The sequence below is a fragment of the Halichoerus grypus genome, chromosome 2, assembly GCF_964656455.1.
Source record: "Halichoerus grypus chromosome 2, mHalGry1.hap1.1, whole genome shotgun sequence".
In the NCBI taxonomy this organism is placed as follows: Eukaryota; Metazoa; Chordata; class Mammalia; order Carnivora; family Phocidae; genus Halichoerus; species Halichoerus grypus.
In genome coordinates, this window is record NC_135713.1 from 93,687,659 (window position 1) to 93,712,230 (window position 24,572).

The window sequence follows — 24,572 nt, forward strand, 5'->3', positions numbered from 1 at the left end:
CCCCTTGTTCTTGGCGTTTCATTTGTTGCTTGGTCATGGGAACAGATAAACTGGTCATTTAGGGTTATGTCCGCATCTTAATTCTCTTCTATAAATTTATACATACATCGTAAGTCCTGGGTGTTTTACTTCTGTAGTGTGTCTTTCTGTATGGACAGGGACTATGTATGAATTGAGTTGATTTTTTAAAAAAAATATTTATTTGAGACGGAGCAAGAGAGAGAGCGAGGGGTGGGGAGGGTCAGAGGGAGAGGGAGAAGCAGACTCCCCGCTGAGCAGGAAGCCCGATATGGGGCTCTATCCCAGGACTCTGGGATCATGACCTGAGCTGAAGGCAGACACTTAACCAACTGAGCCACCCAGGCACCCCTGAATTGAGTTGATTTTATGAAAAATAGTAAATCTAATTTCCCTCTTCCACAAAATAGCACATTAAATGTGTCACTAGGTTAGCACCAAAAAGTAGCTTGGGTAATTTTTACTAGTAAACAGTTTGATTTTCTCAGAAATATCATAAACACCCAGCTATAAAGAGTCACAGATCCCTAAGCAGAATCAAAGGTGTGAGAGAAGAGGAAATCTCCCTAGCTCTGACTGTGGTTACATAAGGCATAATCTGCATTATCATTCATATACAATTATCCTGGAGGTATTATGACCTTATGTTCTACATTATTTTGGTAAGATTAAGTGTTCCATCATGGATGTAACTATTTCTAGCTTTTGTATGAGTGTTAAATGAAGTATAAACTTATTCCATGTTAAATAACTCTTTGTAACAAAAGCATATCGATCTTTATCAAATCCATGAGTAAACATCATAGAGGTTTTTAAAAGTTATGACTTACATTTCACGAGGCAGCTGTATGCCTCCCTGATTCTCAACCTGTCCAGGAGGAAGACCCACTTATAAACTGGAAAAATGCATAAGGTGAAAAGGAAAAAAATGGATTTAATATAGTCATTACAAATAAAAAACCAAGAGGCAAGGCAAATTGACTTTGTGGGCTGTAGGTGTAGTATAAAGAACTCAGAGTTTGTTTTACTTATATAATCAGTTAATGCCTTTATCTAAGTTTGTATCTGTTCTCTTGTGTGGTACTTTTGAAAAGGAAACATAATGATCCAAAGGTGATTTTCATTACAACATACCTTTAAACCTGTTGCCCATTTTTTGGTTATTATTGACTGGATTTTCCTGAATAACCCTCCAAAAAAAAATATAATAAGGCACTAGTTATAGTCTAGTCGTATGTGGAAGTTTGTGCCTTCGTATTTGATACAAGAACATTTCCTAGCAGACAGAAGCCAAGTTTCATAAGGATATAACTATGTTTTACTTAGGTGTCTTTCTAATTACATAGACTTATGAAATGTTCTTTGTAAGGTGTGGTCTTGGGTACTATACAGATCATATTCTGCAGTGACACGGTTTAATTCTGGGACCTTTCAACCTCTCGTAATTGTCAAATAAAGCAGACCTCAGTGCAGCGAGGATTCCGTGGATGGGCAGCATTCATGTATTCATTTAACTGACAGTATTGTGCCCTACTCTGGGCTGGGCATCAGGTGGGCCTTGGATATATGAGGTGAACAAGATGTGCTGGGCCTTAGGGAACCAACCCAGGGTCCGTTGGAGGGGACCAACACAAACCAGCAGGTGTGCTGCTGGGGGACAGGGGCTGTGCCCGGGTCCACGTAGGCTGGGACATGCAGCAGAGGTTCCTTCTTACCTCACTGCTCACAGGGCTGCAGGTTAAGGAGGAGCAGGAGACGGAAGGCAAGAGTAGCTGCCCTTTGAGCTGAGCGTTGACTCTTAAGTCCAAATCAAAAGCTGTTTCTTAACAATAGACTTTGAACCACACTGTTTATGTAAATTAGGTGACTTTCTAATTTGGGGGGAAACTTTTTTTTTTTTCCTCCCACTTCATATCTAATGGAAACAAGGCAATGGAAAGCATAGCCTGGGTTGTTTAGAGCTGCCTCTGAATGCTGGCTGCCACCTAGTAGCTGTTCCACCTTTCTGAACTTCACGTAAAAAGGGAATAATAAAATATGCTCCATGTGTGGGTTGGATATGAGGTAGTATAGGTAACAATAATGATGAATTCCTCCTCTTCCCTTGGCATACTGAAGTCGAATGCCTTGAAAAAATCATTTATTTTGGAAGATGCTTGGTGAAACAAGAAAGAAAGCGGGGCTAATTACAGGATACTGAGAGTGGCTAATACTAGGCACCAATTTGTTTCTGGCACTATTCTAAGTGCTTTCTGTACATTTCCTCATTTAATCCTCTCAAGTATTCTGAGTTAGGTGCTATTATTTCATCCCCACGTCAACGATGAGAAAATTGAGGCTCGAGTAGTTAACCCTGCTTGTGTGGCTCCAGAGCTCTTAACTATTGGATGGAGTTTTTGAAGAGGATCATGAGGATGGCAGTGATAGTAATGCCTAGATTTTAATTTTTCATCATTTGAAGAACACTTCTGCTTACCTTGTTAGATGTGTTCCTCACAAAAAAAACAGGAGATGGCTAGAAATTGGGATAGAAAACAGAGGTTTCCTAGAGGGGAGGTGACTTGCCCAGGGTTACTGAATCTGTATGTGGCCCAGTTGGTGCAAGAACTTTTCCCACCTGATTCTTGGGAGTGTTAATAGAATGAAAGAACAGGACAGGAATGCTGTTAACAAGTGGATGCTATGAAATTTTTAAAATCTCTAACAGTCACAGGGAGGTTCATTATGTTGCTCAAGATAATGTCAGGCCAATGGCCAACTGTAATTAGGAAGGGCAGACCCAGCTCCAGATCCACACAGCTTCTGAGCAACCCAAGTGCGAGAGTTGAAGTCCTAATGCATCTATGTTTAGGCTACTTGGAGCCAGGGAGCATCCTCCCACCTCCTTCTGGGAGTTTGAAAGCAGTAGGGAGCAACCTAAGTGGCGCAGGGACTCTCTGTTGGCTCCCACTGCCTCCTGCCACAGTCATGAGGGCTCTTTCTAAACGTGAGTGAGCAGCCACAACCAAGAGGGAGATGTTGAGGATGTGCCCGCGTCTGTGTGGTGGGGATGATACAGAGGACCTGGGCCGCCTCCTTCCAGTGCTAATCAGCTCTCTCTGCAAATTGAAGTCTCAGCACAATTTTAAAGAAAGCAAGAGAGACAAGAAACCAAATAAGGTTGGACCAAAAGCCTGTTGGAATTATGTGGTGTTTTGCCCTATAGCTGGGGATCCAGTTACAGATGCTTGTGATTATGGCCTTTGCAAACAGTTGTCAGAGAAATTTATAAGATTTCTAAAGGCTGCAGAACAGCAGATGTGGAATTAAATTTCAAGAACAGTTACTCATAATGGCTTACATGTGGGTATAGGATATTTAGAATTCAGACCCAAATCCCTGTGTCCAAGAGGTGTGGGATGCAGGGACAAAAGCAGAGATTGGAGGTGTCAGCATTTTCTGGTGGTCTTTTCCTTGTGTATCATTTATTGTTGACCCCCAGGCCCTTCATAGCAGCGGAAATCTTCCATAACAGTTAGTTTGCAGTGTCGAATATAGTCTTCATTTGTCCTGTTTTGTGAGATGACTCTGATTGGCTTCTTTGCCAACAAGCATCAACCGTGCCAGCAGATAGATTGTGGAAAATGTGAGTCTCTATGACCAACTTTAATTGGCTGTGCAACAGATATTTTAACATTAGCAAAGTTCAAGGTATTTAGGTTTGCCTTGTTTCATATCTGTTTTTTCACAATTCATATGGCAAAGGCTTTAATGACTGTAAGAAATGCCTTTATTATTGATGATGAAGGACAAGATTGGAATGATAGGAGTAATGATAATGATCTAACAGTTGTTCTTTTTGAAGCAAAAGCTACTAGGTTTCTCCCCACCTCCAATAAGGAAATACACTTCCAGAGTTCAAAAATCCACGAAACCTTTATTAGGCAGCAAAAACAATTAAAAAGAGTATTCCAAGTCTTGGTATATATAAAAATGACATTCTAGTTCTTGTTATATTGAAATGCCCCTTTCCAGAGCTTTTCAAATAATTGCTAGAAAACATAGCTTATACTATATTAATAAACAGAGGACCCTAAACTCAGTACTGGGACAGAACTTAAGGATCAGCTCTTTTCCTACAAAATCCAGAAGTTTCTGCTACTGTTTTACTTAATGTGTATACCTCCTGTGTGTGTGTGGCGGGGGGGTGGCAGGGAGCAGGAGGGGGTGCCAGCCTTGCAAGGGACCACTGTTGGGGCACTTAACTATGCTGAGTGGTATTCTCTTCACGGACGGAGCATGTGAGGTTTTGTGGTGACTGAGATAAAGGGTGGAGGAAGGAACAGAAGATGGGTCACAGGGCCACGTGGCTGTGTGATGGCCCTGGGTGCCGGGCTTTAGTTACTGCATGTACTCAGTGAAATGAGTACAGCACTGTTCTATAACCAGATGGCTTAGCACTTTCTGCAAATGAGACAAGATGAAAATCAAATGGAATAACAACGGTTCGTCTTTGTGTACTGCCACATCGTAAAATCATCTCACTGAATGCTCACAGCTATATGGAGAGGTGACATGATGATCACATGGTAGACAGGAGGACAAAAGGTCTTAGAGGTCTCAGTCACTTGCCCCAGGGAAAGGAGAATAAAATGGGTGGATACTGGCCACCCTGGGGATCATTACATCCCTAAACAGCAAATGGTGAATCTGGTACTTAAACCCAAGAATTTGAACTGCAGAGTTGGTGCTGTTCTTCCTCCTCAAGTCCTTTAGAGACGGAAAAGCACTGGATAAAAATGGCCTTGTCATTCTCCCCGCTTTTAGCTCTGGTGTTGCTTGGCCTTTTAGATCACTGGGAGGTAATGTGAGAAGGGTCTGTGCTGCTTGTTGGCCATATGAGCTTGGGCAAGGTACCCCAGTTCCCAGTGTCCCCATCTGTAAAATGGAGTTAACTGTCTCCTGTCATTGTTGTGAGTGTTCCATGGAGATAAATGCTGTTAAGTACTTCGCACTGTGGCACCTAGCAAGACCCCTCATTATCATGAAGAGGAGGAAGACCATAGTTACTGCTAAGGTTCTCAGTGCTCTTGAGGTTTTGGTTACAGAAAGTTCTCTCTCACTGGACCCATGTGTGGCTGAGCTGTTTCCTGGCTGAACTTGCACTCTTGACCCTCCCATGTTACACACGCCCATAATAGCTTCCTGGGGGCTGGTTTCCATGGAGAACAGCTATTGAACTTCTGTTGTCATGTGTTTCCTATTTATTCCACATACCCCAGCTTAAACTTTCAAGATTCTTCTGCCTCATCAAGCAACAGAGACAGCTGGGCCTATGGTACATGCTGACCCCCATGCCTTCCCAAGGTCAATGGCACTCATAGCCTCTGTCCAGAGCTAATCTTTTAATTCATCCTTTAAAGATTTATGGAATATTTTTATCCCAGGCAAACCAGAGAAGGACTTCCTGTTCGTCTATATCACTTAACCAGGGGTTGGCAAGTATCAGCTCATCTCATTTCTGAGAAACAGGTAGAGACAGGCCCACACGAGGACCCAAAAACTGGGGTCACACCGCTTCCCTCATTTTCAGTGCTAATGAGAAGTACTTTCCAACAGATGTTCCTGCTCTTCTCCTGATGTTTCTTGATGAGTTTTTCATCCTTGTTGTCTTTTCTTACTCATGTACTTAGGGGAAACTGAAAGACTGTAGGACGCTTCTGTTCTAACTTTATCAGTTTTAATCTGAATTTTATGAAAATTCTAGACCAGTTAGCTCCTTGCCTCCCTCTAGGATGGGCTTAGAATGCCATCTCCATGTACAGTGTCCTTACAATCAACTGTTTGCTGAGAGCTTCAAATCATCATTTAGGCCAGATGGTTTCCACATGAACTAAGACTAAAGCTCCTTCATTTAGCATCTAGAAGAAAAACCATTTTTAGAACTATCAGTCCTTTAAAAAAGCAAACAAACAAACAAACCATTGATATTAAACTTAGTCACTGAAACTTTGAATGGAATGGGAACAAAATAAGTTCCCTTGTTTCTAATTTGGGGGCTCGTGTTTATGCAGAGTGGCCCAGGGATAAAGCAGTAGCCAGTCTGAGTTGAGCTGGATGAAATAAACAAAAAGGTTGAAAATCCTTATTTGCTCACTTATTTCCTATTATTGCTAATCATATTAATTCCTTGGCCATCACCATCCTCAAAACATCTTGCTTCTGATGAAGAGACTCCAGTGATTTGTGTGTTTTGTTCCTTTACCTAGAGATCTCCATTAAAGTCCTTGATTAGATAGACCACGCTGGAACACAAATGAAATATAAATGAAAAAAAACTTTTTAAGATTTTATTTATTTGACAGAGAGAGACACAGCGAGAGCAGGAACACAAGCAGGGGGAGTGGGAGAGGGAGAAGCAGGCTTCCAGCTGAGCAGGGATCCCGATGCGGGACTCGATCCCAGGACCCTGGGATCATGACCTGAGCCAAAGGCAGCCGCTTAACCGACTGAGCCACCCAGGCGCCCTAAATGAAATTTTTTATTAAATGAAATGCCAAAGAGCAATTTTTCAGCTCCTACAAATCAATCCAGCCAGTCAACAAGTGTGAACTACTCCCTTACTGTGGGCATTTGTGTAGATTCATCTGTACACTTGGCTTGGTCCTGAAACCTGAGAAGATTCCAACCATGGCTCCAGATGATTTCACCTGTTTGACCCTAAGTGCAGGGAAATGGCCAGACTGTAACAAATACCAAATCACTGAACTCGGGGCACTGTATAGGCCATGTGAAGGCCCTTTTCCTTTGCTTGAGGGCAGTTTTCATCTCTTTTGCAGAGTCAGGTTCAAAAAGGTAGAGGAAATAAACTACACTTTTGTACTGGGTTTGAGTTCATCTTCACTATTATACCAACTGTACTTTCTCAGAAGGACCTGCTTGAAACAAAGCTCTGTGTGAGTCAGCATTCTTCCTGCTACTGGATTGTAGCTTCTAGGCAGCAGAGAGCTGGACTTGGTGTCTCTGAGCCCCCAGGGCTCGTGTGTGTGGTTGATGGATCTTGTGGTAGTGTTGTCTTATTCCAGGACAGGTAGTTAGGAGCAGGTTTAGGAATGGTTTCAGAAGCCTTGTACCTAAATGATTTCTGGAAGATATTTCTCAGAGAAAATTGGCAGTAAAGTGAAGCCATTGATCTCACCCCTTGATTTCTTGGTAGAGGAAATTTCTTGGAAAGGAGGAGGAGGAAGACCCTGAAATGCATATGACGTGGCTCTGTATGTACGTGTGACAGCCAAAGCCATTCCTAAACAGGGGGAATTGTGACCGTTTGAAATGGACTTGCCAAGCCTCCATGCCGGGAACCTTCCTTCTTGTAAGAAAAGGAAATTATCAACTAAACCCTGATTGTAGGTGCCCAATTCCTATATTCCTCAGATGCCGTCTGCTAGAGAGAGCCTGCACTCAGCCTCATTTGGACTCTTTAATTGGCAGAAAATGGTTCTAACTCCTCCTTCCTCCTACCACTTAGGTCATAGTTTTTTGTTTTGTTTTATTTTCTGCTCTCTCATTGCTTTTGAGAAACCCATAGTATTCCTTTTATTCTTCCAGTGATTGGCATCTTGTTTTTGTCACAAAGATAGTATGCTGGTATTTTCTGTCTTTCCATTGATCTTCTAAAAAGGTGAAGTGTGGAGGACCATGCCAGAGAAGGGGGTATAATTAACCTCTGTGATGTTGTCCAAGTTTCTTGAGAAACTATTAGAACTCTGTTATCTTGGTGTTTGCCAGTTGAGGTCAGGCCAACATCTGTATGTGTCTTTCTTTCCCAGAGGGCATGACAAGAAAAGAGAAAGAGAAGAGTTCAAGGAATTAAAAACAGAGTCTTCATTAGGATAACATTTGGGGTCAGGTAAACATCTCTTTCGAATTTCATTGAAAAATTCCAGGAGGCCAAGGGTAAAATCTCCAGAAGACTTGTTTGTTTCATGGAGTGTAGTTCAGTGGAAAGTTCATCTTTAAAAAAAAATGTAGAAAACCTGAGTATGATACTGCTTAGGGGACCCTTAGAAAAACAGAGAAGGAAAAGGAAACCAAAAAACACAATTTCTTCTCATTTGGAAAGTGTGGAAGGCCTGGGAAAGATTTTCCCCAGTGACTAGGAAATACTTCTTTGTTGCACATGAGCTCCTTTCCTTCCAGGAGCTGTAGAGTCGTTTCTTTTTTTTTTTTTTTTTTTTCTTTTAAGTTTTTACTTTAATTCCAGTTAGTTAACATACAGTGCTCTGTTAGTTTCATGTGTAGAATACAGTGATTCAACAGTTCCACACTGTAGAGTCATTTCTTAAATCTGTGACTCTGAGTTGTGAATGTGGACGTCCATGATGCACGCAGACTCGCCAGGGCAGGACGGAGCAGTGTGACCGTCTTTACTAAGCCGGCGACACGTCAGCCTGTGTTGTAGCCTGTAGCGTCTTTCTTGGTGGTTCACTTATGTGGTTGCATTTACCAGTTTCGGGGTTCAAATAACATCTTTCACAAGATTTAAGCTCTTGTTTAACTTTTTTTTAAAAAGTTGAGAGAAACTGTCCCCTTTGACTCTGAAGGAAATTAAACTACAAGTCAGGCTACCAGTGGAGATTGTGGAATTTCTGTCCTGGAGATCTTCAAAAGTAGAACATAAAAATTAGGTCACTTAAGTAAGTCTGCTTGGAACCTAACCAAGATGGCCTCCTGCAGTGTTCCAAGTTTATAAAACAACTTGTGTTAATATTCATATATCCGTGGAGCATAAGGAAAATCAGTACTTCGCTACATTCTCTTAGAGCTCCTTAAAAATGTGTTGAGCTCCCTGTGCCTAGAAATGGCTGTGTCTCTCATTTGCATTGTATGCTAATGTTGCTTGTGGAAATTTAAGAGTGAGTGGGGGAGGGAGGAAGTAAGAGGGGTTGTCTGTTTGGAGAGAGACATTTGATCCTTTCAGAGGATGGCACTGAGAGGATACTTGGCTTAAGCAGAGCTGACTTGACTGAGCATATTAACAAAGTCCCCAAAGAACTGTATTTAGCGTGAGGACACTTCCTGTAAAGAACTATTGCATTACTAAATAATTAGTTTGCTGGCTTTAAATGGTCTATAAAATGCAGAGAGGTTGTTTGGTTCATTATCATTGGAAGCTATTATATTAACTGTAAAAAGTTAAGAAGGTTGTCTAAAGCAAGATTTTTAAATCGTCTGGATCCAGTATGAGTCTAGAATGACAAAAATTAAAAAGTCAAAGAAAAGATTCTTTGTGGAATGCCAAACCACAGTGAACATAGTTCTTGGTGACTTGCTGGATTCCCAGTATCCCCAGGGCTTTCCCCTCCTTCTGCAAATTGTATCCAGCTCTAGCCTACCACATGGTGACAAATCAGTTTCCCTCCCGCCTACTGACCTTAAAGAGATATAGTTCACAGGCTTATGAACACCTGTAAGAAGGACTTGATTTTTTAGGAATGGAGAAATTGAAAGCATTAAAGGTGCTCAACAGACAGGAAAGCAAAATGTGAAATTGGGAGCCTTGCTTCCCACCCCCGCCCCCCCATCCGCAAAGGCAATTTATGAAGCATTTTTTTTCCATTCTTTTTTTTTTTTTTAAGTAAAGATTTATCTTAGGAATTTAAATTAGGAGGTTAATGCCCTCTGTGACTTATTTCTTGAAATTGTCCAGTCAGTGCAATATGGATTTAAGACTTTGCCAAGGACCTAGACACTAAAATATATTATCTTCCTTTTGTTTTTCTTCTTTGTCTTTTTTTGTTTGTTTTATTTTCCTGGGCAGGCAAAAGTAAAGGAGAGAACTCCAAGCTGTAACATTTGGTTTTAGTACTGTTTTCTTTCCTCGTTCCTTTTAAGAAAGGACACATTCATTAAAGTAAGACCCTATGTTTTTAGTTCTTTCTCTCTTTTAACTTTCCTTTTATTTGAAGTTAGTTCTGCCATGTGGTGGTTTTCAAGATGTTTGTGTATTTACACTGAAAACCTTTCTTTCAAATAAAATCTTATTTTTAACCCTAATATATGAAACAGATAAACCGTAGCTGTTCTGGGGAGTTGCCCCCCAGTCGCCTCCTGCTCTGTGGTTTCTGAGGCACATCTGAGCACTGGGGGCCCCTGAGGGTTCTTCATCCCCTGACACGAACACAGGATTAGGAGGGAGGGCCTTGTTTGCTGCTCCTAGGCTGCCACCAATACTTTTTTGTCACTTGCTGTTTCTGGACCCGCTTTGTTGAAATGATGGCGTTGTGCTAGGTCATCTCTGACGTCCTTCCCGCCCTAAGCAGTTCTGAGTTAGACACACAGAGCGCTGAGGTGGTGGAGTTTGGGTGACTGAGGAACACGCACAGCGAGTGCAGAAGGCCTGGCTAAAGGAAGAATCGTCCTGTTCTAGCATGAATGGTCTTCAGTTCATGCAAATGAGAGCTTGGGAGCCAAAGCTGATGCATCAGCAGAATCGTCTCAGGAAAATGTTTTCCAGAGATTTCAGGGAGGCATCTGTAACCCTCTAACACAGAAGAATCCCAAGTTATGGGTTCTTGTTTACCATTGATTGTAGTCGACTTTGTTGGTAAGTGGTTAGCTGTTAATAAATAAAACTGTTTTTCCTCACTAGAGAAAATTATGTCCTATCACTTTTGTGTGTGTGTGTGTGTGTGTGTGTGTGTGTGTGTATGTGTGTTAGTTTGGGAATGCATCTGAGGCACAGTTCAGGAATCTGCAGCCGGTTAACACATTTGCTTAGAGAATGGGGATGGTGAGGCCAAGGTCAGGGTTCAGTTGCTCTGTGGGACAGTTAGCTGGGCGGGACTGTGCGGCCAGACTGTACTTTTAACCCCGACCAGCTGCCTCTCACATGTATGCCACGGGTCCCAGGGAGGGTTAGAGAGTGTGGAAGTATGTCCAGACTCCGCTTTTCCTCCTGGCATCTCGTAGGGCCTTTGTCCTGGTAGTAGAGGGCTTGGCGTTCATCTTCGTGGATGGAGGGCACCCTGCTTGCATATTTAACAGCCTAAAAGGAGAGTCTGAAATATTCCCTGTGAGCCAGAGTCTCAGTCCCTGCTATTTGTGGGCTTCTCTGGTCTGAAGACAAAACTTTCTACGCTAAGTTAGACTGAGATTGTTGAAATAGTGCTCCCTAGTGCTCAACATGAACATACCATCCTCCTTTTCAGGAACTGGGAGAAGGGCCAGCATTAGAAGAGAAATTGCCTCTAACTCCTTAAGACCGTTGTTCATTGTCTCTGCTTGTTCTCATTTCTTCATTTAAACACCATTTTGTAATTAAAATTGGAAACACTTCATTTGCATCTGTACAAGAACAGGAATGTTATGGAAGTTGTTTGGAAAAAAATATTATTCCCACGTGTACCATTCCCCTAGAGAATGGATCTGTATCATTAGGTTTTTACTATTAATGAAACATGGAACATTTTCTCTTATTTCTTAGCATAAACACAGCAATGTATGAAGCCTCCGTACGATTTCATCTTTGCCCAGGGAAGCAATTAAATTTAGTTATAATTTGTTTTCTTTGAAAAATAGGAAAGACAAGTAGGCTGAAGTAAAGTATCTCAAACATTTTTTGGTGAGAAAAATATTCATTTTTATTAAGCAGAATTCAGACATTACAGAATTATGAAACCTTTGCACCTCCTGATCACTGCACCAGCCAACCCCCACAGTGATCACCCTTAAGATACTTGTGAGCCAATTGTGAAAATGGGTATAAAAACCAGAATTTTAAAGCTTTTGTTGATTTTTATCCCCAGAATTAGTTTTTACCACGTCAGTAGCTTTCAGAATGTTTGTTCTTAACAATGAGTGCTTTCTTCAAACAAAATTTTCAGTAGAATTCTAATATAGGAAAAAAAAAAAAGATAAAAGCAGAGACACTCTAGTTGTAGCTGGGGAAGAATTCTGCTCACTTCCTCCTCTGCCCTGACCAGTGAAACCACAGGGTCCTTCTCCCGAAAGACCCAGCAGCACTTACAGCAGGCACTTAACCCAGTTGCTTTAGTGGTTGATTGGTGTTGGACTTCTACCTCCTTGACTAACTCTTCTAAATGGGGCACTCATGGTGACGTTTGTTTTCCCATCATTGACTTGGGATGCTTATTTTTAGTTAAGCTATAGTTAGTGACGAACTTAAAAGCAAACCACCTAAGCCAACCCGTGATTTTTTTTTTTTCTTTCTTGAAATTGGACCTTTACATTTAACTCATCCTTTGAGTTTAGCTCAAATGCCACATTTGTCACTACTTTTTTAGTCTGTGGCAGCAAGTTTTTCTCCTCGTGGATTTAGGTTTAAATCTGTAGCTACAGCGCTTGGACCATGGTAAACATTCATGTCCATGGACCTTGTAGGAACGAGTGGTAGCCTTTCATACCCCATTTCTGGTAATTGTGTTCCTGCCTATTTACTTTCCCCCACTAGATAATAAAAAGGAAGACAGCATTATTTTATGCTGTAGATAACGCTGGAGAATCTCTTAATCTTTGATCGGACTGGAGTAAGAGTCCTCCGAAAGAAAAACACAGCCTCGTGTAAACATACAATTCTTGCATCCATGCTGTGCCCAAATGCTGTGAGGACAAAATGGCACTAAAAATGGTCTTTATCAGTCTTGAAAGGTGTTTGCATTTTGGCAGTCACTATTTATTGAGCACCTGCTGTGTAATTTGGCTAAGCCTCAAAGAGCTAGACAGGTCAGGTATTTCACATGAGCTCTTTCCTTTAGTACACACACCCCTGTGAGGTAGATGCCATTATTTATTTACTTATTTTACTATACAATAGCCAGCTCTTACCTTACTCAGTTGATTGCTTTTCTGGGGGTACCTATGGCTTCAAACACCTCCTATATGGTGCGAATTTCCCAAACTATATCACCTGCACCAACCTCCTTTCCTCAGTTCCTCACATGCCTACTGGACTCTGCCCAACCAGGTACTTCAAGCTTAAAAGCCTCAATGAGCAGATTTTCCTCCAAACCCTCATCTGATCTCCCTTTTCCCCTTGGTTTCCTGTTTTGGTCAAGACATTATCATCTGCCCACACATGTATTCACCAACTGATATTCCCTGAGAACTCGCTCTCAAGTGCCACTCCAGGTATTAGGGATCTATGCAGCACAGACTAAAACACATTAAAGGTTGTGCCTTAACGGAGCTTATATTCTAGTGGACAAACAACTTACTTTTTTTTTTTTTAATATTTATTTATTTGACACATTCATTAAAGGGGGAGGCGGGCAGAGGGAGAGTCTTAAGCAGACTCTGCACTGAGTGCAGAGCTCGACATGGGGCTCGATCCCACGACCCTGAGATCACGACCTGAGCCGAAATCAAGAGTCGGATGCTTAACCAACTGAGCCACCCAGGCGCCCCTTGTTATGATACAGATTTTTTTTTTTTTTACAAATTTCTTGAAAGTTTACCCTGGCAAGCAGTAAAAGCTTATTCATACTGTCCTCATTCAATTTGTGTTGAAGTGATTTTATTCCTCCGACATGTATTTGGAAGACATCCTCACTCCTCCTGAGATGCCACAGGCCTTCTGAGCTCTCCAAGGGTAATCGAAGCTCCTCTTCTCTGGCTCTGTTTCACCAAAATCCTGTTCCTTGCTCACTAATGTCAAGGTTTTAGAAAAGCTCAAAGCCTTTGATGATGTAGACAGAAGCTGAAGATGTAGGTCCCCCTGGAAGAGACAGCAGTGACCGGCGAGTGTTGTGTACGTGATGGCCACCAGACCCCTCGCGCAGTGGAAGTCCCAGGAGGCACCAGGTCATGGGGCAGAGCACGGCTGAGCAGTGCAGGGGAGACAGTACTTCTCTTCGGAGCAGCAAATAATGCCTTGTTTGTTTTGGTCTCCCTGGTGCCTGGCAGGGAATAGGTGCCCAACAGATAATTTTTGACTAGGGGAGGATAAAGTAATGGACAGATAAATGCTTTTTGCATACGTAAGATAATGAAAAGGGAAAATATTTTAGATATGGGAGCCAGGCCTCCCAAAGCCAACTGTCTTTCACCACTAGAATCAGCATGCTTGGATGCAGAGACTCTCAGAATTCTTTCCTTCGTTTTTAGGACATTGCAGATCCTTTAAAGAAGACATTCCCAGAATGAGAGTCAGCCTGTGCTGATGTCGTAACAGCCATGTCCCCTCCGTGAACTTCACCTGTGTGAAGGTCATGCTATACAAGGATCTTTGGGTCTTTCCACAGGTCAGACGGGCTCATTCTTGGACTTTAAGGGGATTATAGCTGATGGCCAGCTTGGGAGCAACATCTCTACTTGCCATCTATGTGCTCTCACCTGAGTGTGGAGTGTGTCCATATTACCCTCTTTGGAAAGGTTTTTAATGTTTAGCCTTCATTTAGTTCTAGTTTTAATCTTGGCCTCTGTTTTTCAGAAACATTGGCCTGTTACTAAGTTGATGCCCAGATTTGGGAGTGTCAGACAGAGAAAGGGCTTGTCAGCTCTTCTGGTGCAAGCTACCTGCATGGCCACCCACCAGCCTTGCACGTACTCCGAGCATGCTGCACTCACCTGTCTGCCTATAACGACTTGTGTCTGTCCACCTTAAATGACTTATTCGTGAACACGTGCTTGTGGTATTTGATGAGGTTTGCTCTTTACCAGCGCCCAACAATATTCACAACTGTTTCTGTCTTGCAGAATGATCACATAGCTATATTCAAGGTTAAAAAAAAAAGGCCAAGAGTATTAAGAGTAGTTGTCAAATGGAGGAGCATTTCGCAGAATTCCCAAAAGAGCTTTTTAATTATATACACTTGCCCCTGTCACCGTCTTCCACCACTTGTGTTCCAAGGATATCACGGAGGTTCGTCCACACACTGGTATTTTGAAACACACCCACTTGAGGATTCCCCCTACATGGACAGGGTAACCATCACCCGCATGCTCCTTCCATGCCTGCTGACTCATCCTTTGCCTCTTGTACTTTCTCCTGCTGGAATTCCAGCAGTCCTCTTTGCTTGATGATTTTCTCCATTCTGTCAACCCCATATTTCTCTCTTCCCCCTATCCTGCCTTTTCTGACTCTCTGTAGGAAATCATCCATTTATTCAGTGACTATTTAGGAAATGTCTACTCTGTGCAATGCACTGTGCTAAGTGCAGGAGATAGGTAAGGGTGTAAGGTAGAATTAGTTTTAGTCTGGAGGAGCTTCTGGTCCAGTAGATTTGTAACTAAATGTTGGGGAAAGGCTAATAGTCATGTGAACGAACGTGGTGTACAAACCTGATTGTTAAAAGGCAGTATAATTGAATCTGACTTATTGATGGCACATGGGTAGGTTATTCTGTTGTTCTCAGATATTTAAAAACTTACCCTTTAACAGCTTCATGTTGATGTGATTTTTGACTCAGGTAGTTTCTCCTTCCTTAAGAGTAAAAGGAAGTTTTTGTGATGAACAACATTTGGCTCATAGACCATGAGGTCGCTAGAACCTTGAACTTCAGTCATTCACTGTGTGGCCGAGTGGCAGGGTGGGCATTGTAGAGGCTCAGGTTCCCAGCATTTCACATGAGTTAACGCAGTTCAGCCTTTGGTAACCTGCAACTCCCTCTGCTTAGAGACAGGTTTGTGAAATTTGACACTTTCATGTCTTCCCTTAAAAAATCTTGCAAGGAGGGCACCTGGGTGGCTCAGTTGGTTAAGCGACTGCCTTCGGCTCAGGTCATGATCCCGGAGTCCTGGGATCGAGCCCTGCATCGGGCTTCCGGCTCAGCGGGGAGCCTGCCTCTCCCTCTGACCCTCTCCCCTCTCATGCTGTTTCTCTCTCTCTCTCTCTCTCAAATAAATAAATAAATCTTTAAAAAAAAAAAAATTTTGCAAGGTTCAGCAGTCTTCAGTGGCTGACCCATTTCTTTTAAACTACTGTTGTCAGACCCAAGTGTGAGGTTCTCTTGGACCTGTTGTCAGAATAGAGTCTGTACATTTCACTGACTTTAAAAAAAAAAAGAAAGAAAGAAAGAAATACAACCTCTCAGCCTAGTCTTTGAACAATTATTTATGCTTTGGATGTAGAAATGGGACAGTGCTCTTTGTGTCTGTTACATTGCCCCCAACTCCCCTTAAAATAGGAACCACATACAAACATATGTTGTATCAGCAGAGCATAGTGAAGTAGGGTTTGGACAACTGTCCCTTTAGTTGACACAAGTAAACAGAACCTAGAGTTGTCTACTAAAAATGTAGAGTACTTTTTAGGTGAAGGTAGAGTGGTTTGTAAGAGTAATAGGGTTCTTACTATATTTTGCTTTTAGCTCATCTCCTTTGGTTTCATTTTCATGCTTCAAGTTTTTGGGGCCCATCCTTGCCCTTGTCCTTGATGAATAAGTATGATGGCTGAAAAGCCCATGTCTTGGTTGTTGCAAAGATCTAGCATTTACTGATTGTGTGATTTAGCTTGAGTGGTTCACATTCCTAGTCTGTACGGTGGCAATAATAAATGATGTCTGCCCTACACCCCCACTCCAACTGCCTTCTGCTCATTGTGTGGGTCAGATGAGAAAATGAATTGTAAAGCATCATTTAACTCATACAGTGCTCTGCCATGGGAACTCGAATTTTCACCGAGGATGGGTGTAGTGAACTATCGCAGGGTTCATGGAACGAGTCTCTCTGTTATAGGACGGTAATCGAGACTTTACCCTTCTTTGGCTTCTCTGATCATGAGCCGATGCTTCTCAGTCCCCCCACGGCAACCGGGACCTCTGTGTAGCCACTCTGTTGACTGTGACATTGTTTTTTCGGTTGACCTGGAGTTTCTCCTTATAACTTCCAAAACAAGTTACACTTCTTGGTTCTAATTTTACAGAGTTGATGGGAAACAATTCAAATCAGCACATTTCAAGTCATAGAAATTTCTAACTGAGAAAGGGGTCTTACAACTCAGCTTCCTGTTTTTGGCAATCCAATTCAATACCTAAGAGCTGGTGCCTGTCACGTGGGTGCTGTGCTTGGCGCTAAAGGCAGCTATTGTTCCCCCCGCCCCCCCCCCCCACTGCCTCCATCTCCGGAAGTGGAACAGAAGGGCATGCAACCCAAATGGAGATGAATGGGAAGTACAAACTTTTAACTCCTTAATGTGCAAAAATAACGGTGGTTTTGATTTCATTTAGGCTACTTGCTGAATAAGTGCCTGCGTTTATTAGGTTATAACTCATTTAAGTGGCCAGGGAGACTGCTGGTCTATAAAAATGAAGATGAAAGAAGGATAAATAATAAAGTCATCTATTTCTGATTTTTATAAGCTCCTCTGTGTTTGTTAACCAGTAAGTGAAAAACATAATTGCACATAGAGGAAGGGAAACTGGTGAAATGGCAGCATGATGATACCTCAGTGGGCACTGGGCTAGATGTTCTTAGAGTTGCCACAGCCCCTGGGAGGACCCTGAAGCGTCTTCTCAGAGATTAAAGGCAGGATACACTCTCCTCAGTGAGTTACATGTTAATTAACAGAATTTAAAACAAAAATAAGCAAATTAAAACCCAGCCCCGACGCTAGAGTTGGATGCCCTGGGTTCTCTTCTTGCCCATGTTGCTGATGGGCAGTGTGATTTGGGGGGAAGTCCGTCTCTTCTCCTCAGAATTTCGTTTTCCCTCAGATTCAAAATGGGGCTAAGTTTTTTTTTGACCTGCCTCTGTTAATATGGTTGTTTAGGATTAAATGTGGTCATGTATATGGACTTGATTCTTCACTTCTTACAAGCCATGTAACTTTGAGAGACTTCTCTGTGCCTGCTTCTTCATCTCTAAAGTGGGATAATATTAGTACCTACTTCAGCATTTTTGTGAGAAGTGAGTTAATTCCCATCAAGTACATAGATCAGTGCCTGACAGTTAATGCCTAATAGAGTCATTATTTTTTGTGAACGTTTGAGGGCTCTATGACTTAGTATACTTTTAGTCTACTGAATGTTTAAAATGACTTTTTTAATAAATAAAAATAACTGTAATGCCCTATTGTCATGTTTTATCTTTCTGATCATTTTGGTAGTTTCACAAGATAGGACTTTGTTGTCAGTAATCATGATACTGAAAACTTAGTCCCAAATGCTTTTTTTCTTCAGAGCTTCAGACCAAATATATTTATTCTAGGAAGTGCCTTTTACTGGCAGCGTAAGTTTGGAAAACTTTAGGTGGGAATCAGGATATGACCCTGCCTTCTCTATTACTGTTAGAGGTTGGAGATCTTTCTTAACTGTCCAGAGCTTTGCTGGCGTTGTATGTGACAAAAATTTTTTAAAATGTTATCTTTGGTTTTGAACTATGCTTGAAGTCAGTGTTTCTGTTACCCATTTGGCTTTGAGAGGTAATGAAATGTTGATCAAGAGCTCCACCACAACAGACCCATTTATAATAATCCTAGTGGTTTATTTCACAGAAGCAGTTTTCAGATAAAAATACTGATCATGACTTCCTGTGACTTTCCCTAAAGGGGTAAAATTAAATTGTGGGAAATGCTTGGAATTTAACTAGTAATTAACTTATAAAGAACCATTTAAAAAAATCATAACTCCCCTAAGCTATTATAACAAAGAACCTTATGAATTCAGAATTCTTTTGTGTATTTATTTTTTATAAAGTGAAACCCAATGACTGTTGTTCAGTATCTTCAAGTTTGTTATTGAACTAAAATGATGTCTTTAGATAGAGGAGCCTTTAAGCCCCACACTGGCTTTTCAACCTCAGGTTCAGTTTAGATTAACACTGATACTGCTGCTGTTAAACTAGTTATTTGGATATAAGTATGGATATTTGTGGCCCGATATAACAGACTTTCATTATCAAAATTTGATGATGGGATATTTAAAAGTTTGTTAATAGAAAATGGGCACGTAGACTTTTCCTGTTTTTCTGCTTACCAATAGAATTGAAGCTGTCAAATATTTTGTTTCATCTGTCTTACCTGAAGTTGAAACACCTCTTCACTCCTAGTTATGTGTTTTATTTCTTGAACTCTAAACCTCTTCTTTCTTTCTACATTTTTACTTATATGCAATGTTAAATTACAGTCCTAAATAGCATGATTAGGCTAACCATTTTGAAATGAAGAAACTACTTTTAAACACACAAAAAGCACAAGTTAATTTTATCTGCTAGTTGATTTGTTTTCCAGAGCTTTTGTGTTAAGGAATGTCAGGTTTCTATTTGGAGAAGTAATGAGTAGACTAGCAGGTGTAGAGTAGAAGGTGTTTGCAGGGGGCCACATGACAGGATGGAAGGATTGCCGTTTGGAAACCCTGGGTCTCTGTGATGCTGGGGAAGTTTCTCTGCTTTTTTCAACATTAGTTTCCTCAACAGTCAAAGGACATACTGTCTATCTGGAAAGGTTATAATCTGATGCCACATTATGCTGATATATAATATATTTCCACCAAATAGTAACTGTAATATTTTGTATTAGAAATTTGTTCCATTTATGTTTAATATTTCAAAGCAGTGAATGAATGGACATTTTGGGATTCTTTGTTTTGTGAACGTATTAATAGGCTTATAATTTTCTAAGATTACCAGAAGACTTTGAGAACACCAAAAGGAATGCTTGATTTCTGAGTAAACTAATCATTAGATAAATTCTTAGTTCTTGATTCCTTTGTTTACTATGTTAGAGTTGTAATGGCCACTTTTCCTTTCTCCATTCTTGGACATCCTTGTGAGTTTAGCTTGAAAAAAAGTTAGCAGAGTTACTGGAAAGGATATTGAGTACTGCCAGGATAGTTCCTCATTCACAATTATATATTTCATTCTTAATTTGTTTCAGGAGGATTGGAGCCTTTTAAGACTGTTTATAAAGTGCCCTGAAGGACACAAATTGTGTTTTCAAGTTGGTCTCTTTGTGGGGGAAAGGAAAGGGCTTAATAAGGGGCATGTTCATGGGCTGTACCTCCCCCACTGCTCTCTTACCTTTTCTGGTTCATCGTTGGTTTGGACTCTGTGTTAGTACATCAGTGTTCCCACGAACCTGTGGCTGTTCCCACAAACAGGTGGCTATGTTCTAATGCACGTTGAACTATTTGCTGCCTGGAGGCCAATATTTGAAACATTACATATTTTAATGAGACATAAAATTGTATGCTAAGTCTTCTTTATGTTTAAAAAAAAAAACCTTTGATATTTTTTTTAAATTTAAGTTTTTTTTCAATTTGTTTCTCCAGGTGGCATTTTTCTGAAGTTGTTCATTGACACTTCCCAGCATTCCTGCAGATAAAATAGGTAAGTAGTCGAAGTCAGATACCCTTATTATAACAATTCTTTGGATACACTTTCCAGGTGGGTAGCAAATTACTTCTTGAAAAAGGTGCAGTGTTTCAAACTTTTGGATCTTGAACGGTAACACTAGGTTTTTTGTTTTTTGTTTTGTTTTGTTTTGTTTTGTTTTGGTTAGAAATACCTCTTGGATGAGCATACCCAAATGTTGTAAAAGACCCTGTAAAGGTTCTGTGACCATTCATAAGCAAATTTCCAAGATCTTTATAATGGGCATAGCTGACTCTAAGTTGTTATTCCTTTTGAGTTCTCTGTGGACCATTTCACCATTTGTTACCATTTCTCTGTGAAAGGGGAAGTAGAGATGGCCAATTCAAATTACCCAGTTTTATTACTTGATGACAGCTCAGGTAGAGGAATTGCCTAAATAAAAGTTGAAAACAGTTGACTAATAGGTGATGTATGATTGAGTCTATAGATTCTGATTTATAAAGGTCACTTTTGGAAAATGTTAGAAACAATAATAGGAGTTGAGTAATCTACAGTATGCATTCAGGAAGATCAATTAAATAATTGTTTTAAAAGACTTTGATCCATCTCTGATTCTAAAAAAAGCAGACAGTATTCAACCCGGTCCCCCAGGGGCCTTGTGATGAACTTGAGGATACAGCTCAGGCCAAGAGAGCCAGTATGTGGTTTGGATATGGGACCCACTGACACCCTCTCCTGGAAGCTCTACCATATACAGTGAATTCACAGAATATTTTCACAGACACCATCTCAACTGTGGAATGGTGATCTTTTTAACTTACAGATTCTGGGGAAGGCAAAATTGCCCTTATATCATGAATTGAACTATTGATTTCTGAAATCTTATTAAAATGTTCTAACAGCTACTATTACTTGGGTTAGATTAGGAAGCTTGGGTTCTTTTTTTTTTTTTTAATGGGAACTGTAAACACTTGTGAGTTATGAAATTATTTGAGTAAAGTTCCTTCTCATGGGAAAGCCAGGGCTGACCTAAGATGGGTGGGTGTCTTGTGAAGGTTAATCATTGGCACCTTATCAGACTGATAATCTTGAAATATCTGTTCCATTATTTGTTTACTGGGAGTAGATGAAAGTGATTTTCTATTAATGAAGACTATGAATAAAAAATATATATCTGTTCCTGTATGTTGAAAATAAGGGATTTATTACATGCGATTTTCTGACTCAGGTGTTCATAAGTCTGTTTAAAATTTGGTTAATAATAACACTGCCAGGCATTGTTCAGGTCCAGACTTTCAGATGCCTGTCAGCCAGGTGACATTGGGGTTGGTAGTGAGGCCTGTTTTCACTCCTACAGATCTACAAGGGAAAATATTCTCAACAGAGACAGATCTGTGCTGGTGAGGAATGTGTTTATTTCAACTCCCAGGCACTGTCTGTTTGAGTGGAAACAGGTCCAATTGCCATTTTGTCCATTATGTAAGAAGTCGCATGTGAACGCCCGAGTTAAGTGGCTCCATATTTCCCATGTATCCCAGTGATGATTTAGTCCCCCACTGTGGGTTGTCACCCTGGATCTCGGCCAGGCTGGCCTGTCTAATCAGCTCTGGGGAGAAGCCAGTTCCGTTCTGCCGGTGCCTCCAGAAGTCATGTTCATCCTTGAAATCTCCCTCTCTGAAGATTTAGCCAGATAAAACTCACCTTCTGTCTTTTTTTTTTTTTTAATTGTGAGTTCATCCCATACAAATACAATAAAACTTGATCAAGTCAGACACAGGAGTGGCCTTTCTGAAATAACAGCATGTGAATTATGAAGAAATCTGACCCCTCACATCATATCAACTTGTTGAAAGGTTTCTCTTGAATGAGGAGTCACTGCAGTCTGAGGGGAGCCTGTCCTCAGGTGGTCCAAGGCTGAGAGTCCATCTCTGCTGGGCACAGACCTGGGTTGGGATCCCAGATGTGGTGCCATTTGGCTGTGTGACCTAAGGCATGTTCCTTTACCTGATGGAACTCGCATCTCTTTACGTGTGGATACCCCTTCCTCCCAGAGTGCTTTGGAGGATTCAGCGAGGTAAAGATAGCATGTGTGTGGTGTATTAGCAGCATCAGGGACCTTGGAAGAAGCACTGGATGTGGGATGGAGGAACGGCCCTGCCAGGTACCTCCTCTGCCTCACTGGTAGAGTGGCGAGGTAGTACCTGCTCTCTCCTGCCCTGCCTACTCTGCGAACTATGAGAAATCTTTGAAAAGCGTGACTTTAGGGTGTGTATGTGAGAAATCTTTGAAAAGCGTGAATTTAGGGTGTGTAGTTGGTATTAGGGGGCTTCTATTGAGCAGGCTTTTAAAAAAAAATCTAGTCAGACTTTCTGGGCTTGAGTCCCAGCTCTACACCTTATAATTAGGTGTATGACCTTGAACAAGTTATTAACACCCTCTCTGGCTCTCACCTGTCTCACACAGGATTGCTGCAAGATTAAATGATGTATTGTGTGTAGAGTGAGGCATATGGAACTAGCACCTATTGAATCTCAGTAAATATGCTCATAAATTCGCCAGGACACAAGAAGGGAGGCAGAGACTCTGACTTGAAAAAATATCCATAGTTTTAAAATCTCTTCAAATTGAACTTTGGCTTATTGAGCTGCCTTTTATGTCATGTTATGTTATTTAGATCAGGAAGGATCATCTTTTTCCTGAATAAATCGAGAGTGACCTTATCCTCCAAAGTGGGACTCCCTCATCAGAAGGGTGAAGCATTGGGAGTTCGTCTTCTTTGGTTTTCTATTCACGAGTAAACGAATCTTTCCCCATCTGGGGGAGTTTTTGCTAGAATTGACCAGATGAGCGAAATGAGAGCTCTAGACTTGCACTGTCCATTCTGGTAGCCACTCTCCCCGTGTGGCTGTTGAGCACTTGAATCATGGCTAGTGTGACTGAAGCACTGAATTTTTAGTTCATTGAAAATTTAGAATTGATAGTTAATTCAGTTACTGGAAAACTTTTACACATGTTTGAGGCAACTTGGGCATGCAGATCTATTTTTTCAACTGTACATTTTATATGGTTTAATCAGGTCAAGTATTTCTGATGAAAACTTAGTACCTGAATTGAGATGGGCATTACGTGCAAAGTACACAGCAGATTTTGAAGTGTTAGTGTTAGGAAAAAAGGATGTAAAATATTTTTAATACTTTTTATGTTGATTATATGTTGAAATGATAATATTTGGGATATATAGAGTTAAATATATTATTAAAATTAATATCTTCTTTTTAAATGTTTCTACTAAAATTTTGAAATGCCGTACCTGCTCATATAATATTTCCATTGGACATTGATGCTCTAGAAGATCCTTGAAAGATCCTTGAAAGAATGGGGTAATTTCTAATTTATTAAGTAAAATACAGTTTTTTTCTAATAGATTGTGAAGGTTATGAAAGTGGTTTTTTCTCTCCTTTTCAAGTTTTTGTTCACAGTCTACATATAGAGGAATATTTTTAAATATTCAAAATTGTAAAGAAAAAGAAAAGGCACATAGCTGCTGTGTTATCTGGACCTTATGTCATACAGCCCGAGGCTCAGTTTTGATGTCTTTGCTGTAGACCTTTCTCCTCTTCACTTCCAAGGGAGACACTCACCACTATCCACCAGGATATGAACCCAAACACTACTTTTCAGTTAAATGTTCTGCTTCTTTGATGATTGTTAATTTTGACATTTGACTCAGGTACCATGTTCCCAGGGTCACATTTTGACATGCCCCAGCAGATCAGTTTAGGAACTGTCATCCCGGAGAAAATGACTTTTAACGACCTACAGTGAATTAGCACTCTCTTCTTACTGTGGTACCAGAAATACAGAGATACATTCTCAAGGGAATGATTGCTGGCTAGATGCTTAGTTGTCACCAGTATATGTATGAAACATGAGAAGAGAACCCAGTTAGAATCATCCATGTATTTGTTTCTCATTCATGCCCTGGGTTACGCTGAAATGTAGTCTAAGGGGGGCAGGGGGAAGAGTATTTGACCGGGAATCATGCTGGTCTGGGTTTGAATCCTGGCTGGCTCACAGGGTGATGGTGGTGAGCTTTCCTAACCTCTAATTCTGTTCCTGTGTAATTGGTGCCAACAAACACCAGCCACTTTCCTTGTCAACATTCTTCCATTGTGTGTACTTGATCTATGAAACTACATGCCTTCGTGTGATAAACATGGCAAATACATTGCCATCCTCAGACTTTTCCAGGCTGGGTAAATGAATGAGAGAGTTTACTTTCCAATATCGTTCTATTCAGGAATTAA

At 40.9% G+C, this 24,572-nt stretch overlaps 1 protein-coding gene across 7 annotated transcripts in view; it reads left to right on the forward strand.

The window, feature by feature from the left end:
- LHFPL2 (LHFPL tetraspan subfamily member 2) overlaps window positions 1-24,572 on the forward strand; it is a 152,369-nt gene that overhangs the window by 52,980 nt on the left and 74,817 nt on the right. For all 7 annotated transcript variants that reach the window (XR_013445737.1, XM_078067155.1, XM_078067154.1 and 4 more), the window contains one exon: window positions 20,223-20,280. The gene's annotated coding sequence lies outside the window, so the exon portion shown is untranslated. The remainder of the gene's footprint in view (window positions 1-20,222; window positions 20,281-24,572) is intronic.